This window comes from Mobula birostris, chromosome 24, assembly GCF_030028105.1.
Source record: "Mobula birostris isolate sMobBir1 chromosome 24, sMobBir1.hap1, whole genome shotgun sequence".
In the NCBI taxonomy this organism is placed as follows: domain Eukaryota; kingdom Metazoa; phylum Chordata; class Chondrichthyes; order Myliobatiformes; family Myliobatidae; genus Mobula; species Mobula birostris.
In genome coordinates, this window is record NC_092393.1 from 41,777,466 (window position 1) to 41,794,767 (window position 17,302).

Genomic DNA, 17,302 nt, shown 5'->3' on the forward strand with positions numbered 1-17,302 from the left:
ACTGCCTCCATGCAATGCTTTCAATGATTGCATCCTCCAAATCCTCAATTTCATTGTAACCTTCAAGATGATTGTTGTTACCTTGAAATTCTTTGTATTTCTAGCCTGTTGAAGTAATGAAATGGTTTCATTTTCACTCTCAGCCATTTCTGGCATCTCCAAGCCCGAATGCTTCTACCTGCAGGAAGAAAATCAGTTCTGAGTTGTCTTACTGCTTATCTCTTGCCTCCCATCAGTGACAAAATATTGCTTTTTGAACAGAACACAATGGATGCTATTTAAAACTGTTTGCTCTAAGTACGGTGTAGTGTCTGAGGGCCGCGCAAGTGCACGTGACTGACACTAGTTAGAAACTGTTCAGCAACACTCTCCTGTCCCAATTAAGCAGCATGGTGTCCCAAATAAACAAAGGGAATCCCAGTTTTTGTTCTTTAAAAATTGTCCCAATTAACCCATGGTCCCATTAACCAAAATCCACGGTATTTATTTGTCTTTCAACTTCAGTGCCTTGCTTTAACTGGCTTTCTGTGAAAGAGCCAGTCCATCCCAGGCAAAGCCCTCCCCTCCATTGAACACATCTACAAGGAGCGCTGCACAAGAAAGCAGCATCCATCATCAAGGACCCCATCATCCAGTCCATGTTCTCCTCTTGCTAATACCATCAGGCAGGATGTACAAGAGCCTTAGGTCCAACGCCATCAGTTCAGGAACAGTTATTACCCTACAACCACCAGGCTTGTGAACCAGCATAGATAACTTCACTCACCTCAACTCTGAACTGACTTCACAATCTATGGACTCACTCTCAAGCACTATACAACTCATGTTCTCAGTATTATTTATTTACTTATTTATTATTCGCAGAGTTTTTCTTCCTTTGCACATTGCTTGTTTGTGAGTCTTTTTTTGTGTGTAGCTTTTCATTGATTCTATTCTATTTCCTTGTTTTATTGAGAATGCCAGTAAGAAGACGAATCTCAAGGTAGTATATGGTGACACGTACCTACGTTGATAATAACTTTACTTTGAACTTCTCCTGAAAACTGCGTTTGGGGTGCAGTTCACAAATTCAATAGAGTCACAGAGTCATTGAAAAGTACGGCACAGAAGTTGGCCCTTTGGCCCATCTAGTCCATGTTGAACCATTTAAACTTCCTAGTCCCATCGACCTGCACAGGGACCAGAGCCCTCCTCAAGCCACCCATCCAGCTACCTATCCCAACTCCTCTTGAACGCTGTAATCAAAATCACATTCACCACTTGCGCTGGGAGCTCAGTCCACACTCTCACTACTCTGAATGAAGACGTTTCACCTCATGTTGTCCTTAAACATTTCAACTTTTGCCCTTAACCCATGATCTCTATTTGTAGTCTCACCTAACCATAGGAAAGAAACCTCCGTGCATTTACCCTATCCATGCCCCTCATAATTTTGTATACCTCTATCAAATCTCTCCTCAATCTTCTGCTTTCTAGGAAATAAAGTTCCAACCAATTCAATCTTTCCTCTTAACTCAGGACCTCCAGTCCAGGCAACATCTTTGTAAGTTTTCTCTGTACTCTTTCAATCTTATTTGCAACCTTCCTGTCAGTAGGTGGCCAAAACTGCACACAATGCTCCAAATTAGGCCTCACATCTTGCGCAACTTCAACATAACATCCCAACTCCTGTACTCTACTTTGATCGATGAAAGCCAATGTGCCAAAAGTTTTCTTAATGACTCTATCTATCACTGACAGCACTTTCAATGAACTATGGACCTGTACTCCCAGATCCCTTTGTTCTACCACACTCAGTGCCCTACCACTCACTGTGTAAGACCTACTCTGGTTGGTTGCCCGAAGTGTACCGCCTCACACTTGTCTGCATGAAATTCCACCTGCCATATTTCAGCCCATTTTTCTAGCTGGTCCAGATCCTGCTGCACGCTGACAGTCTTTCTCGGTGTCCACTATACCCCCAATCTTGGAGTCATCTGTAAATTTGCTGATCCAGCTAACCATACTATCATTCAGATCGATGACATAGATGACAGACAACAAGGCATCCAGCACTGATCCCTGTGGCACTCCACTAGTCACAGGCCTCCAGTCAGAGAGGCAGCCATCTACTATCACTTTCTGGTTTCTCCTGCAAATCCGGTCTAATCCAATTTACTACCTCATCTTGAATGCCAAGTGACTGAACTTTCTTGACCAAATTCCCATGTGGGACCTTGTCAAATACCTTGCTGAAGTCCATGTAGACAACATCCATTGCCTTGTCTTCATCAATTTTCCTGGTAACTTCCTTGAAAAACTCAATAAGACTGGTTAGACATGTCCTACATGCACAAAGCCATGCTGACTATCCCTAACTAATCTATGTCAATCCAAATATTCATATATTTGGTCTCTTAGAATACCTTCCAATAACTTTCTCACTACTGATATAAGGCTCACCGGCCTATAATTTCCCGGTTTATTCTTAAAGCCTTTCTTAAAACAGCAGAACAACATTGGCTATTATCCTTCAATCCTTCAGTACCTCACCTGTCGCTAAGGATAACTTAAATATTTCTGCTAGGGCCTTTAGAAGTTCTGCATTTGCCTCCCACAGGTCCTGAGGGAACACCTTGTCAGGCCCAGATTATTTATCCACCCTGAAGTTTAATGAAGCTAAAATTGAATTTATGTATTTAACTTAGTGGGGAGTTTTCTGCACATAACAGGTGACCATTTATATTCCAAAGTATTTTGTCTTTCCATTGTGGCCTGTTAACTTTGAATGTTAGAATTTAGTTGAAATGGGCAGCAACTGGTTTCTGGAACAACCTATTACATTCAATTACTTTTGAAATATTATGTGATGTCATTCATTGCTGTTTAGGCTACAAATCACTTTTTTTCTAAATATGATTAATAAGGTTATTCAAAGATACTCCGGTCTGCTGCAACAAATGACTGCTTAGTTACCTTATCATTTAAGGCTGAGATTTGAGAGCTAACGAGGCGGGCTGAACAGGGCCAAATGCTGTTTCAGTTTTCTGTACTTCCCTAGATTTGGGGAAAGTCTCACTAGATTGGAAAATTGTGAATGTAGGTAACTTCGTTATTTAACCAGGAAGGATTGAGAAAACAGGAAACTAGCTTAACATCAGGCATGGGGAACACATTAGGAGCTAATGTTACATTTGTAATTGTCAAACACTTAAAAATTCAAGGTAATCAAAGTCAACATGGTTTTATGTAAGATAAATCGTGTTTGACTAATTCATGAATGATTTATGAAGTGTTAACTTACTGCTGTGCTTCTCACTGCCTCAGTAAAGCAGCCAACATAATCAAAGACCCCACTCACCCCAGACACCCTCTGTTCTCTCCTCTCCCATCCGGCTGAAGACACAAAAGGCTGAAAGCATGTACCACCAGGCTCAAGGACAGTTTTTTGCCCACTGTTTTCAGACTCTTGTAAGACAAAATGGACTCTTGACCTCACAATCTACCTCATTGTGATCTTGCCCTTTTCGATAGACTGCACTGCACTTTTTTGGTAGCATTTACACTTTAATCTGCATGGTTACTGCTTTATCATGTTCTGGCTCAATGCACCGTGTAACATAACATGCAAGACAAGCTTTTCTCTGTATCTTGGTATGAGGCAATAATAAACCAATGGAGGTCCCAGTCAAAGATTTACAGAAAGCATCTGAAAGGGTGTGTTATCAAAGGCTATTCCAGAAAATGAAGAGGTGACATACTAGCAGAGTAGCAAATGGACTGGCTAATATGAAACAGACTCGGCATACATGGGTCTATTTCTGGGTGACGAAGTGTGTGATGTTCATAATGATCTGTTCTCAAACTTTTACATAAATGACTTGGATGCAGCTACAAGTGCTAAGTTTGCTAATGACACAAAGAGAAGTGGGAAGAGGAGATAAGGGATAGGAATAACAACTGAGTGGGCAAAGATTTGGCAAATGGAGTATAATGTGGGAAAATGTAAACTCCTCCATTTTCGGCTAGTAAGGTAAGAGACATTTTACTGAAACAGTGAGAGATTGTAGAGAGATCTGAGTGAGTGCATGATTGATAACAAGCTAATTTGCTGATTCAGCAAATACTGATAGAAAGTTATCAGAATTTGGTAATTTACTGCCGGGGTGCGTTTAGTTATAAGGGCAATGGTAAAATGACATCCAGACTATTGTATAAAGTAATCATCCTCTATGATGATTGTAGTATAAATCCACTGGAAATACTTCAGAGAAACTTTACTCGATTGGAAGTGGAACAGGCAGAAAGGATAGGTTGGCTCAACTTGTAGCCACTATAAATATGATCCTTTTGTTTCTTCACAGTTTGGGTGTGGAGACTACGTTTCCTTTGGTGGAGAGCCTGTAACTTGGCATCACTGTTCAGAAATGTGGAGTGCTCTGAATAAGAGAAGAAGTGTTTTATTTCTCTCTGGGAGTCATGTGACTTTGGAACGATGGTTCTCAAAGGGTGGTCGAAGCTCTGTCTTCCTTTGAGCACAATAATTGTATGGCAGAGGTAAAAATATCCAAAGATTCAGCATCTTGGAGAAGTTTCTTGGGGGGGGGGAAGAAGAGGGGGTTGGTGGAAATTGAGGTTCTAGTCAGATTAGCTTTGAGTTTATTAAATGGAAGAGCAGGATTGAAGAACCAAATGGCCTCTTCCTACTCTAATTTCTTATGTTCATGTGCATGATTTATCTGTAACATTCTTATTCCTCAAGCACGTTGTGTGGTATTGTTCCCATTATGTCAGAAGAAACCTAGAACGACACATCATTTAAAACACAGCACAATATTCTTCTGCTAATGTGCAGGTGGCTACTAAGTTACAATGGTTAGGAATTTTGAAAGCTGGTAAGTAGATGCCATTTAGATTATTGTATCTTGCTGTAGGTAGTCAGATCTCTCTGACATTGTTAACTATGTCTTCGATCACTTATCATGTTTTATTTGCCACTGCTAAAGAAGACCAAACCCATATCTGTTGTTTCCTTAATGTGAGTAAGTAGATAGGCATGGATGTGCATATATGTTTGCAGTGTATGTGTATGAGTGTGGGGCCATGTGCATATGTGTGTATATATACCTGTGCATATATCTGTGTTTGTATGCGTATGCTTGTGTGCAGGAATATGTACATATATATTCACCTATGCATGTTTGTGTATTGAAGATATGCAGTTGTGTAGATATGTGTGTATCTATGTGTTTTTGTGCTGTTAGGGTGTTTTTTGGGTTAGAACATATAGCAAATAAATTTAGCAACTAACTTCAGCCACCAGTCTTCAGATCTGAATATGGACTGTAGATTAAATTTAAAATGCAGCTTTGGACAATGGGTTCTAAGAGCTGTGAAAACAGCAGTTAACTGAAAAGCCAGACAATCTTGATCAGCATTGAAGAAGGAGGTGTGAAAGTTATATGTAATTCAAAGGAAGCATTGTAGATACATTTTAAATATAGAATTGCCCTTTGATCTTTAGCATATAAAATGATATGTCATGTTGGGTTCAGCAGGCTTCTTCCCCTGAAAGGGTCTCAATATGATGCCTGTGTGTCCCATTTTGTCAAATAAAGAGACTACTTCCTATCTACCAGCTGGTGTCTCTCCGGTGACTTTGCTCTTGCACGTGTGTGTGTGTGTGTGTGTGTGTGTGTGTGTGTGTGTGTATTCTTTCTACTGTGCTCATCATCAACTCTGTCGGTGGACTGTAGTCTCAAAAATCACATTTGGGCATTTTCATGTTTAGTCTACATGTCTAGTTGGCATTATGCAAATCTGTAAGATATCCATTTCATTAGCTATCGCCAGATGACATTGATAGTGGTAGCATAATAAATTATATTCGACAATCTTGGTGCTGAAGTTAAATCCAAAGGAAGGGGACTTTGTTATATTTAAAAGACGCTGACATTACAGACAACATTTCTGTTGAGAAAAGAATTTTTTAAAAAGCCTCTCATTTAAACTAACTATGTTATAAATTACAGAAATTCCAGCTGTGTGTGATTTGTTTAATGGGGCTTCCAAACAGGCGAGAAACTGAAAAACAATAAAAAGCATTTCTATAGCCATAGCAACAAGGATAACAAACAATGTTGTAGTGTCCATTAGTACAGTCCCCTCTCCACACAGCAGTGCAGTAACCCTGCAGGAAATAGTGAAATTAAAGTGCCAGCGTTTCCAAGACTTTTTCCAAATATAGTCAAATTCAAACTTACATGGCATTTTATTTGACCCCACCCTATTGTTATTGCAAGAAAATCACCACCACTATTTATTCTGGTCTGAATCTGCTTTTGGTGCATTTTCAGTTTGTCTATTTAAAGCATAATGTTTCAGAGAATTCGAAGACTTTTAATCAGTTTTCCTTTTGTAAGTGTGTGCATGCTGCTGGAAAGGCTGGCAGAGATTGGTATTTTCCCCCTTTCATCAAGGCCAATATCATTCACAGAATCATCGAGAGTGAGAGTGTAAAATGAGGCAATTCAGCCCATCATCTCTGTGTGACCTATTACGAAATCTTCCATAAGAGTTCAGTTTTCCCTCCCAACAGCTTTTCCAACTTTTCCTTCACTTTTAGTGTGGCTCTCAATCTGTATTGAGCGAAAATGATCTTGTATAATGATTTATTTCATTTTTAAAGTGATTTTTATTACTCCATCATCGTTGTTTCCAGGGTTACATTCTATATACTAACTCTCTGTACAAATCAATTCCCCAATACTCCCTCTTTATTATTTTTGGTGATGAGCTAAAACTTGTGTCCCATGGTCACCAACTCATTACCTATTGGAAGTAAATTTTCTAGATTTACACTGAATTCTTCATCTTTATAAAATGATCCAAGAGAGGATCGTCTTACTACAAACTGTAACATTTGTTTCAGACACCATATTGCTATGCCTTCAATGTCTGCAGACAAATCCCAGAAGGCATCTAGTTGCTTCATTACAGCAGAATGTCGTGCATTGAAGCACACAGGCAGATGTCTGGTGGGCGGGAGGCAGACAAACGACAGCGGATGAATTGGAAACCTTTTTGAGCTCAGAGGAAGATGCGAGATCTTCCTGGTGACACAAAACTCTGCAGAACAAATTATCGAAAGGCAGCTTATTGGAGAGACCTCCAGTGGAAGTTGCAGCCCCACTGATTGCAAAGTTTGCAAAGTTTCAGCATGTCATCTGAAATATGACAAATTTCTATTGATGTACTGACCGGTCGTATCCATGCCTGGTATGGAAATGGCAGTGCCCTTGAACAGAAAATCCTACAAAAAGTGGTGTATGCAGCCCAGTCCATGACAAGTAAAGCTCTCTTCACCATTGAGCACATCGACACAGAGCATTGCCACAGTAAAGCAATATCTATCATCAGTGACCCCCACCATCCAGGTCATGCTCTTTTCTCACTGCTGACATCAGGAAGAAGGTACAGGAGCCTCAGGACCCATACCAGCAGCCTCAAGAACAGTTATTACCCCTCAACCATCAGTCTTTTGAACCAAGGTAGATAACTTCACTCACCCCAACACTGAAATGTTCCCACAACCTATGCACTCGCCTTCAAGGACTCTGCATCTCATGTTTATTGCTTATTTTTATATATGTCTTGGGCCTATAAACATGCACAGCCAAACTGTGAAGTGCAATGTATTCTCAAGGTCGGATGTCAGGACATCTGACTACCTGTTCCACGTCAGGGCTCAAAATGTGGCCGGTGATGGATGGACGAGACCCTGGAGGAAAGGTCTGACTCCCAGTATTATAATTAGAACTGTTGAGAGTTCACTGACCTGAAGTGTTACCTCGGTTTCTCTCTCCGCGGATGCTTCATGGCCTGTCGAGCATTTTCAGAATGTTCTGGTTGGTGGTGAGGTGGACAGTGCAGGAGGAACGGAGCTGGGCTGAGAAGTAGCCGCCCAAGTTCAATCCAGGAAAACGTGAAGTGACACATCTTGGAAAGTTGAACTGGATGGCACAGAACAAAGTTAATGGCAGGATTTGTAGCAGTGTGGAAGAAAAAGAGGGACATTGGAGTCCAAGTCCATAAACCCCTCACAGTAGTCACACTAGTTGATAGGGTGGTTAAGATAGCATCTGGCATATTTGCCTTTGTTAGTCATGGGATTGAGTTCAAGAGCCACAAGACAATGTTGTAGCTCTTTAAAACTCTAGTTAAACCACGCTTGGGGCGTTGTGTTCAGTTCTGGTTGACTCATTCTATGAAGGATATGGAAGCTTTAGAGAGAGTGCAGAGAAAATTTACTAGGATGCTGCCTGAATTAGAGAACATGTCTTACAAAGAAAGATTGAGCAAGTTATGGCTTTTTTCTTTTGAGTGAAGGAGGATGAGCAGTGACTTGTTAGAGGTGTATAAGATGAAAAGAGGCAGAGACAGAGTGGACAGCCAGTGCCCTTTTCCCAGGGTGGCAATGGCTAATATGAGAAGACATACTTTTATGGTGATTAGAGGAAAGTATAGGCGAGAGGTGTCAGAAGTAGATTTTTACATGGAGAGTAGGAAATGCATAGAACACACAGCTGAGAGCATGGTAGAGGCCAATACATTAGGGCCACCAGAGACTCTTAGAGACTCTACATTAGAGACTCTTCGATAGGCAGATGGGTGAAAGAAAAATGGAGAGTCAAGTGGGAGGCAATGGTTGATCAGTGTTGTGTATTTAATATTTTAGTAATATTTGAGTAGTCTTGTAAATATATTGTTTATTAAACATTCTTTGTTGTTCATATTATTCATTATGGTTATATATTAAAATATGTAAATTGCATACATTATGTCGCTACCACATGATATGTGTGCACCTCACTTAAAGTAAACACAGAGTCTATTTCAGACTCCCATCTTTTCCTTTTAACTAGTTTAATGTCTTGTAGTTACAAAACATAACAGTTGACACAATATCTTGGGCTGAAGAGCCTGTACTGTGCTGTTCTGTTTCAGTTCACGTTTCCAGCGTTGGAATTATTTTGCTTTTAATCTCAACCATCAGTAGGGCAGAATTTCTGCAGATTCTTTTAATTGCTGACTAGTTCAATAATGTATAGGCTCCAAAGTCTAGAAGAGTATTGTTGAGTTTTTTGTTGGTCATCTACTGGAGGTATGCCAGCTAAATAATAAACCATACCCCCACCCCACCCTCTCCAATAAAGACTCCCAAAGAACGCACTGAAATCCTGCATCTAATGAAGACTCCAGGGTGTATTCATTCAAGTGAATGCCAGCCTATTTTCCCTCATGAATTAATTTGAACTATCACTTCTTTCAAATTAAAACACTAAAAGGAATTTTTTTCTCAAACTGTTGAAGATACTTCTTTTTCTTTAAACATATCATCAAACTTACAGAAGTTAAGAAGTATTAAGAGTTCCAAAGATCTGAGCAGATGTTGTCTCCCATCTGGGCTCCTCCATGAAGCTGTAAATGGAAAGTCAGTGTTTCATGCTGGGGGAATTGAAAGAGGAAGTATGTTGTATGAAGTAGGTCTCAGGCTGAGCAGAGTATGGTGTTACTGGGGCACCTTACCCTGCTATTCTCTTCCCTGGAGTTAGAACTTACACATATTGTTTCACTGCAATCAGGAAATCAAGATGCAAAGACTGTGGAGTAAAAGGCCCTGTTTTAGCAGGGTCTCGTTGAGTGCCGGGGAATTCAGTCACTGAATATACAGCTTGTCATTAGCTTTAAGGCAGTTGGTTTCAAATGTTGAGCCAGTTGTGTAATAACATGGCAATAACTTTTTAATCTGCAGGAACTATTTGCAAATTCAATAAAATGTTGAACAATAAATCTAAAGGGAGTAACTCTGATCCAGCTTCATTATAGCAGATGAGAACAATGATTGTGCACTGACAGCAGCTCATGACAGGTCCAAAACTGGGGGCCATCTGGCTGTCTCCTGATAGTATTTCCACCCACTTTCAATACCAGCTTTCTGAGAAATCCATATCCGCTCGCATTTTTTAATGCTGCATACTGGGGTAGATTGGAGTATTAGTTGAGCTGGTGGACCAGAAACAATTAAAATTCAGTAAAAATTCAAACCCTATCAGAACAAGATATAAAGTTTGATGATAATGAAGAATATATTTTTGCTGCAAATCATTACCAATCTGTTTATTTTCTCTCTGTGAGATCTTTATGTACACTATTATTGCAAGTACTGCCCGTGGCCACAGTCGCTCCCTGTTCATTCCAAAGCTCGATCCTCAGTCCACCTTATTTAAGTATGCTTCCCCCACATTGATATTAATCGTAGGAGCATTTACTGAGTGTTCTGATAAAATATACATCCACATTTTGGGCACCGTCATCAACTCTGAGGTTGTGTTTCTCTATCCCAATGAGCAGGAGCATCAGAGAAATTAAAGGAACACCCACAAAATGCTGGAGGAGCTGAAAAGGTCATAATTTACCTAGGGAAGAGAATAGGCAATCAACCTGATGAAGGGTCTGGGCCTTATCCTCCTCCATAGCTGCTGCTCGACCTGCTGAATCCCTCCAGTATCTTGTACGTGTTCCCTGCATTTCCAGCATCTGCAGAATCGCTCATGTTTATGAGAGATGAAAGCAATTGTTTATTGGATTATGCTATGCCTTTGATTCCAGCTCTGACATACCTGGCCGACATTTTTGCCAGCTAAGTTAGATAGTATTCAGTTTTAGGACTATTCTGAATCTTGTGCAGTACATGTTCATATGCAATCAGTAGCTATGACGTGCTGTTGTCACTGCTGTAATGTTGCCTATGTTTCCCCACCCCTTCACTGTTGAATGCGTCATAGTAAGCTTCACACCTCAGGAACCTATTTCTCAAGTACTGTATGCTGCTCGGCAGATTGCCACTCTCTGCACTTCAGCTCGGTTGACTGTATCCAAGTGTCAATGCGCACAAGATCACAAACCTCCACCAGCTTTGAAATCAGATTCTTCACCTCTCCAGTCATTGATCAAACTTTATGTTTTTTTTAATCACTCAATTCAGGCTTTGGTGATCTTTTCCAGCCATTTGGAGAGCACTGATTAATCATCACTGCTCGCTGACTTCTTCCACTGCCCTATCAGTGGTCGTTCTGTGTTATTACACCTCACCCAGCTCAAACCTGTTTCCCCAAACCAGTAACCCTCATTTCAGAATCCTAAAGTGGTGACTCTGAATCTGTGGCTTTGTTCTCCCCCTCTCAGCCTCCACATTTTCCTCTCTTCTACTTAGCATTCACATTTATCCTTGTAACGAATCAGAGCAATTCTTCAACACAATTTGCTACTGTTCTCTGTTATGGATGGGTTCCAAACACTTCCGAAGAATTTACCCAATGAGCCACTACAGTGTCCCCAGCCTAATTCCATTGGCTAATTCCTGCATCCATAATACAGCCTACTTTTAAACAGCTGCCCACCATATCCCATCTAATTCAGACAGCCGATTGGGAATAGGTTGGTTGCATGCAAGCAATTATGATTCAACTGATGCTAAAGTATTGAACAGTTGTCAGTTTTACTTATACCACAGAGGGAATTGTTCATGCCAATCAGAAAATTACCCTGTCCCTCAATTACCCTTCTTAATGATCGCTTGAAGAGTCAGCCTTATAAGGCAAGGTGATGGCACTGATGTGAAAGAGCAGGGACTGGGCAATTTCCTATGGCACAGTCAGATAGGAACCATTTGCCAAATGCGTGCAGAGCCCGTGGGGGCTGAGCCGGGAAGCTCCAGTTAATAACTTCATAAACAGCATAGCTGGGATTCCTGAAAAGTTTCAGAGGGAGATGAAGTAATACACTTCCCTATAAATTGCTGCTGTACTATTTTTTTCTGTGGTCATTGGGGTAAGGGCTGGAAAATCAAATATTTTCCTTTATGAGAAATTAAGCAAATATGGTAGCTTCTCTGTAGTTGGAGCCCCTCAGTCGACACCAGGCTGCACAGTCTGGTAATACCCTAATCTACAGCCAGCATTCCTCAGTCAATCACCATTTACTGACTTCTTGTGAAAGGCAATCCCCAAATTATTCCTTAATGAGAAAGAAGAAATATTGCCTGTGCATTATGTGGTAACAAGATGCAGATTCAGGAAATCTAAAATAAAAACAGAACAGAGTGGAAGCGCTCAGCAGGTTCGGCCAGAGTTGATGGGAAGAGAAACGCAGCTGAGGTTTCCCTTTCAGCAGAACAGGGGAAGACAGAAAAGAAGCTTGTTAAGTTGTGTGTGTGGGGAGGGGTGTAGAAAAAGTAATAACCATGGTCAGACAATCACCCACCGCCTCCTAACTTCTGACAACGTTCTCACCGGGCTTCGGGCCTGGGGAGAGAAGCACTTGTTCAAAGTGCTTCAAAGCAATGGTCACCCACGGAATTTCATCAGGAGATGCTTAATGAGGAGAGAAAGTCGTGCAGGCCCTACTCAACGCGTATTGAAACACACGACCTTGCCCTACATCAAGGATATCTCAGAAATGACAGTTCGACTGCTCGATCCCCACAGCATCACAATTGCTGACAAACCAACAGTGACTTTAAGGAAGCCTGCCTCAAAGAGCCAAGGTACCAGTAAAGACAACTGACAAAAGCAACATGGCGTACAGGGCCACCTGTGGAGACTGCACCAAGAACTACGTCAGACAGAAAGGACATAAAGTCTGAAGTTGTTTACGGGAACACACTGGCATTATGGATACACAAACCACTGTCGCAGATCTCGGTACATGAAGACCCAGAAGGACACCAGTTTAAATGGGACACCACGGAGGTTCTGGCGCAGGCGAACACAAAGCAGGCGTGAACATTTTTGGAAGTGTGGTTCTCTTCTGATAACTCCGCAAATAAACATATCGAAATTGACGCCATCTATGAACCCCTAAGAGTCAAAGGAGCGCAAACCAATAGAATTCAAAGGTCAACTGAAGGGGTAGCCAATCAGGACCGAGGCAGGCAAATGGCGGCCTATATGAACGCAAGCGCTCCGAGAGAGAGACACCAACAACTGCACACTGAAGATGTCACCTTGACTGGTGATGAAATGTTTGCAAGCTAATTGCCAAGCTCGGATCATTCCTACTTTCCACCCTCCCTCATCTACCTATCATTCCCCCTCACCTGGATTCACCTATCACCTGCCAAGGCTTGCTCTATCCCTCCCTCCACCTTTTTATACTGACTATCTCCCCTCTTTCTTTCAGTTCTGATAAAGTCCTTGACCCGAATCATTGAATGTCCAATTCACTCCAAGGATGCAGTGTGGCGCGTGGCCAAGTGGTTAGGGTGTTAGACTAGCGATCTGAAGGTCATGGGTTCGAGCCTTGGCCGAGGCAGCGTGTGTGTCCTTGAGCAAGGCACTTAACCACATGATGCTCCAGTCTACCCAGCTGAGAATGGGTACCAGCAAAAATGCTTCGCGATAGACTGGCGGACTATCCAGGGGAAGTCTCATACTCTCAGTCGCTTCACGCCACGGAAACCGGCATAAGCACCAGCCTGATGGGCTGCAAGGCTTGTGACAGACTTTATTAATCACTCCAAGGATGAACACTGACCTGCTGAGTTCTTCCAATGTTTTGTACGTTGCTCCAGAATCCAGCGCCTGCAGTCCTGTGTGAAACCACGTGGTCTCCCAAGTTTTACCCTAACGAAGATATCCTCTTCCACGCTCTTTCTGCAGACCTACAGAGTCCTTCCCAGTTCTGACAATGTCTCTCCAACCTGAAATATTAACTCTATTTCTCTTCCCACAGATGAGGCCTGTTCTGTTGAGTATTTCCAGCAGTTCCTGTTTTTTAGAATTGTGATCAAATGAGATCCTTCTCTGAAATGTATTACTTCGCAGCTTGTAAATTTTCAAAACAAGTAACCAAATGAAGTGTTTTTGGGCCGAATGAGTGATCTGGCACTGTTGAGGTTTCAAGCGAAGCATGTGGCCTCAAGGCCAAGAAGGCTGGAGCCGGGGCGCGAGCCTATCTTTGACTCCATTTCTTGCTGACTAATGTGTTGAGGAAGATTGAAGTCATTGAGACAAGGACAGAAGGTCAGTATGCGTACAACACCATCTACCGGCCTCTCGCCCGGTTGCTGCCGGAGGAAGGTGTCTGCATGTGATGGTGTCTCTTTCCCTCTCGCTCAGTGCTGCTGGGGGAAGGTTTTTGTGTATGACAGTCTCTGTCTTCCTCTCATTCGCTGCTCCTGGAAAATCCCTGTGTTTGAATGGTCTCTCCCTCGATGCTATCAGAGGATGGTGCCAGAGTCCTGAGGCAAGGTTTAATCGACGCGGCTTGCGGATTGGACTCTCCAGTTCATGTTAAGATGTGTTTCTGGTTTCTGATCGCTCCTTCTTTGTTGCTATTTTGTATGGTTTTGATCGGGGCAGTCTGAAGTTAACGAACGACGCAGCATTCAATTGAACTGACCAGAGCTGAACTGAGTATGCCTGGACTCATTCAATAAATTTTGTGGGTGGGTTGGTGTTTTATACTCTGTGATTTTTGCTCATTTTTTTCCCTCATTTGCACTATTTTTTTGTGCATTTCATGTTTTTCTTTGAATGGATCCCAAGGTTTTCTTTGTTTCATGGCTGTCTAGGAAGACCCATGTCAGGGTTGTATACTACAGACATACTTTGACAATAAATGTATTTTGAATCTTTGAATCTTGAAAAGTGACTGTTAATTATGCCATATATTTTAGGATGTCAATCAGTCACTTAATTTATATGCACTCAGTGGCCACTTTATTAGGTGCGTCTTGTACATAATAAAGTAACAACTAGGGGTGTATTCATGGTCTTCTGCTGCTGTAGCCCACCTGCTTCAAGGTTTAATGTGTCGTGTGTCCAGAGATGCTCTTCTGCTCATCACTGTTGTAACATGTGGTTATTTGAGTTACTGAGTTACTGTCACCTTCCTGTCAGCTTGAACCAGTCTAGCCGTCCTCCCTCTAAACTCTCTCATTAGCAAGATGGCTTTGCCCACAGAACTGCTACTCACTGGATTTTTTGTTTGTTTTTTTTTGCATCATTCTCTGTAAACACTAGAAATGGTTGTGTATGAAAACGCCAAGAAATCAGCATTTTCTGAGATACTCGGACCAACCCGTCTGGCACCAACTATCACTCCACAGTCAAAATAACTTCGAACACATTCCTTCCCCATTCTGATGTTTGGTTTGAACAACAATTGAACCTCTTGATGACGTTTACATGCTTTTATGCATTGAGTTGCTGCCACATGATTGGCTGATTAGATAATTATATTAATAAGCTGATGTACAGGTGTGCCTAATAAAGTTGCCACTGAGTACTGGGTACACTGAATTAGTATTCCATTCACTTGTAGCCACATGTCCTTTTTGCTCATAAAGCACCCAGAACACTGAAGGAAGTCCCAAATTTGGGAGCTTAAATCATAGCAATAAGCCTAATGTGTTTGTCCATCTTTTTCACTCTGCTACAGCTTTAGTAATAATTGAAAATTCCCCAGAAGGTAAATGCTCACAGCTCAAAGCAAAGCCTATCTTACTGAATTTTCTGTAACGAGCTAGAAATGTCATGATGCCTTAACACTGCTGGATGCACTTGGAATCACAAGATCACAAGACAAAGGAGCAGAAGTAGGCCATTCAGCCCATTGAATCTGCTCCACCACTCCACCATGAGCTAAACTATTCTCCCATCTAGTTCCAATTTCCAGCTTTTTCCCCATATCCCTTGATACCCTGACTTAGAGTAGAGTTGTACAGGGCAAAATAAAAAATTCAACTGGTTAAGTAGCATCTGCAGAGGAAGAGAGTTAATATCTCATCATGAACCTAAAATTTATTACCTTTTTCTCTCTCTTCCTTGGAGTGTGACAAACTAAGGGAGACCTTTCAGAAGTGTAGAAAATCAACAAGGGCAGAGATAGGGTAAATACCCAATGAAAAACCAGACGGCATATGTTGAAGGGGACAGGGGAAAGATTTAACGGAGAGTTGAGGGGCAACTTCTTCACACAGTGGATGGTATGTAGATGGAATAAACTGCCAGTGAAGGTATTGCAAGAACATTTAAAAGACATTTCGACAAGTACATGAATAAGAAAGGTTTAGAGGGATATGGGAAAAATGCAGGCAAATGGGATTAGTTTAAGTGAACATTTTGGTTGGCAGATACAGGTTGGGTCAAAAGGCCAGTAAGGCCTGTTTCTGTGCTGTTTATCTTGGTGATTCTACTTTCTCTGGTTTGATTTCAGGTTTTCAGTATCAGCATTATTTTGCTTTTGAAATACAAAGTTTACTTCTATCACTGTTCTTTGCTCACTTAATTGTATTTTACTCATATCCTGTTGCCCTAAGTGGTTATAAAGGATCAAACATCAGATTTGAACATTTTATGAGATACATAATTTCAGACACCACGACCATTTTGTTCGCTTACTATTTATTCTTGGTGCTGATTTGAACCTGGTGTGATCCCAAGGCCTGGACTATCAATGCAGAGACATGATTTTAAATCCTATCACAGGAAAAGCAGCTAAATATATTGCAAATTATAAGCTTAGCATCAGTAAAGTTTACTGTGAAACTTTAGTTTTGAGTGGGACATAACCATATTCTTTAGGTTTAGATAACCAAGATCCCGTTGAAAAGTGTACAATCTGAGGAGGCTTGATAGGACAGACAGAATGCTGAGAGGATGCTTTGTTACCACAAGAGATTGCAGATACTGGAATCTGGAACAATGATAGTTTGTTGAAGGAACTCAGCAGCCTCTGATGATGTTTGACCTTCCGTGTTCCACTAGCAGATTTTTTTTTTGCTGTGAAGATGTTTTCCCTGGTGTGAGAAATGTTGGGCTAATTAGGAGTTTGGCAGGAAATTAGAGTCAGGCTGAAAGATCAGATCAACCAGAACCTTATTGAAAAGCAAAACCGACGCACAAAGTCTACACCTGCTCTTCTTACATTTGCTAAACCACACAGTACTCCGAGGCAATCTCAAGACATCCCTTAAACACAATATATTGCATGAAGGATGAATCCACCTACATAAGTGGTTTACTGTATGGTTACAACTGATTACACCCACTAGGAACTTAAAAAATCAACCAAAGTCGTCCTTTGAGCTTTGGGGGAACAATACTTTAAGTGAGGTCCACAGTCTCTTCAGAAAACATTTGACAAAAGCTCTACAATGAAGACCACAAGCAAAGGAATTTAAAGCAAAACACTGAATCTGATGGGAAATTTGCTCCGAAGCAGGTATGCATTAGAGAACTGCAGGAGTAAATGGGAC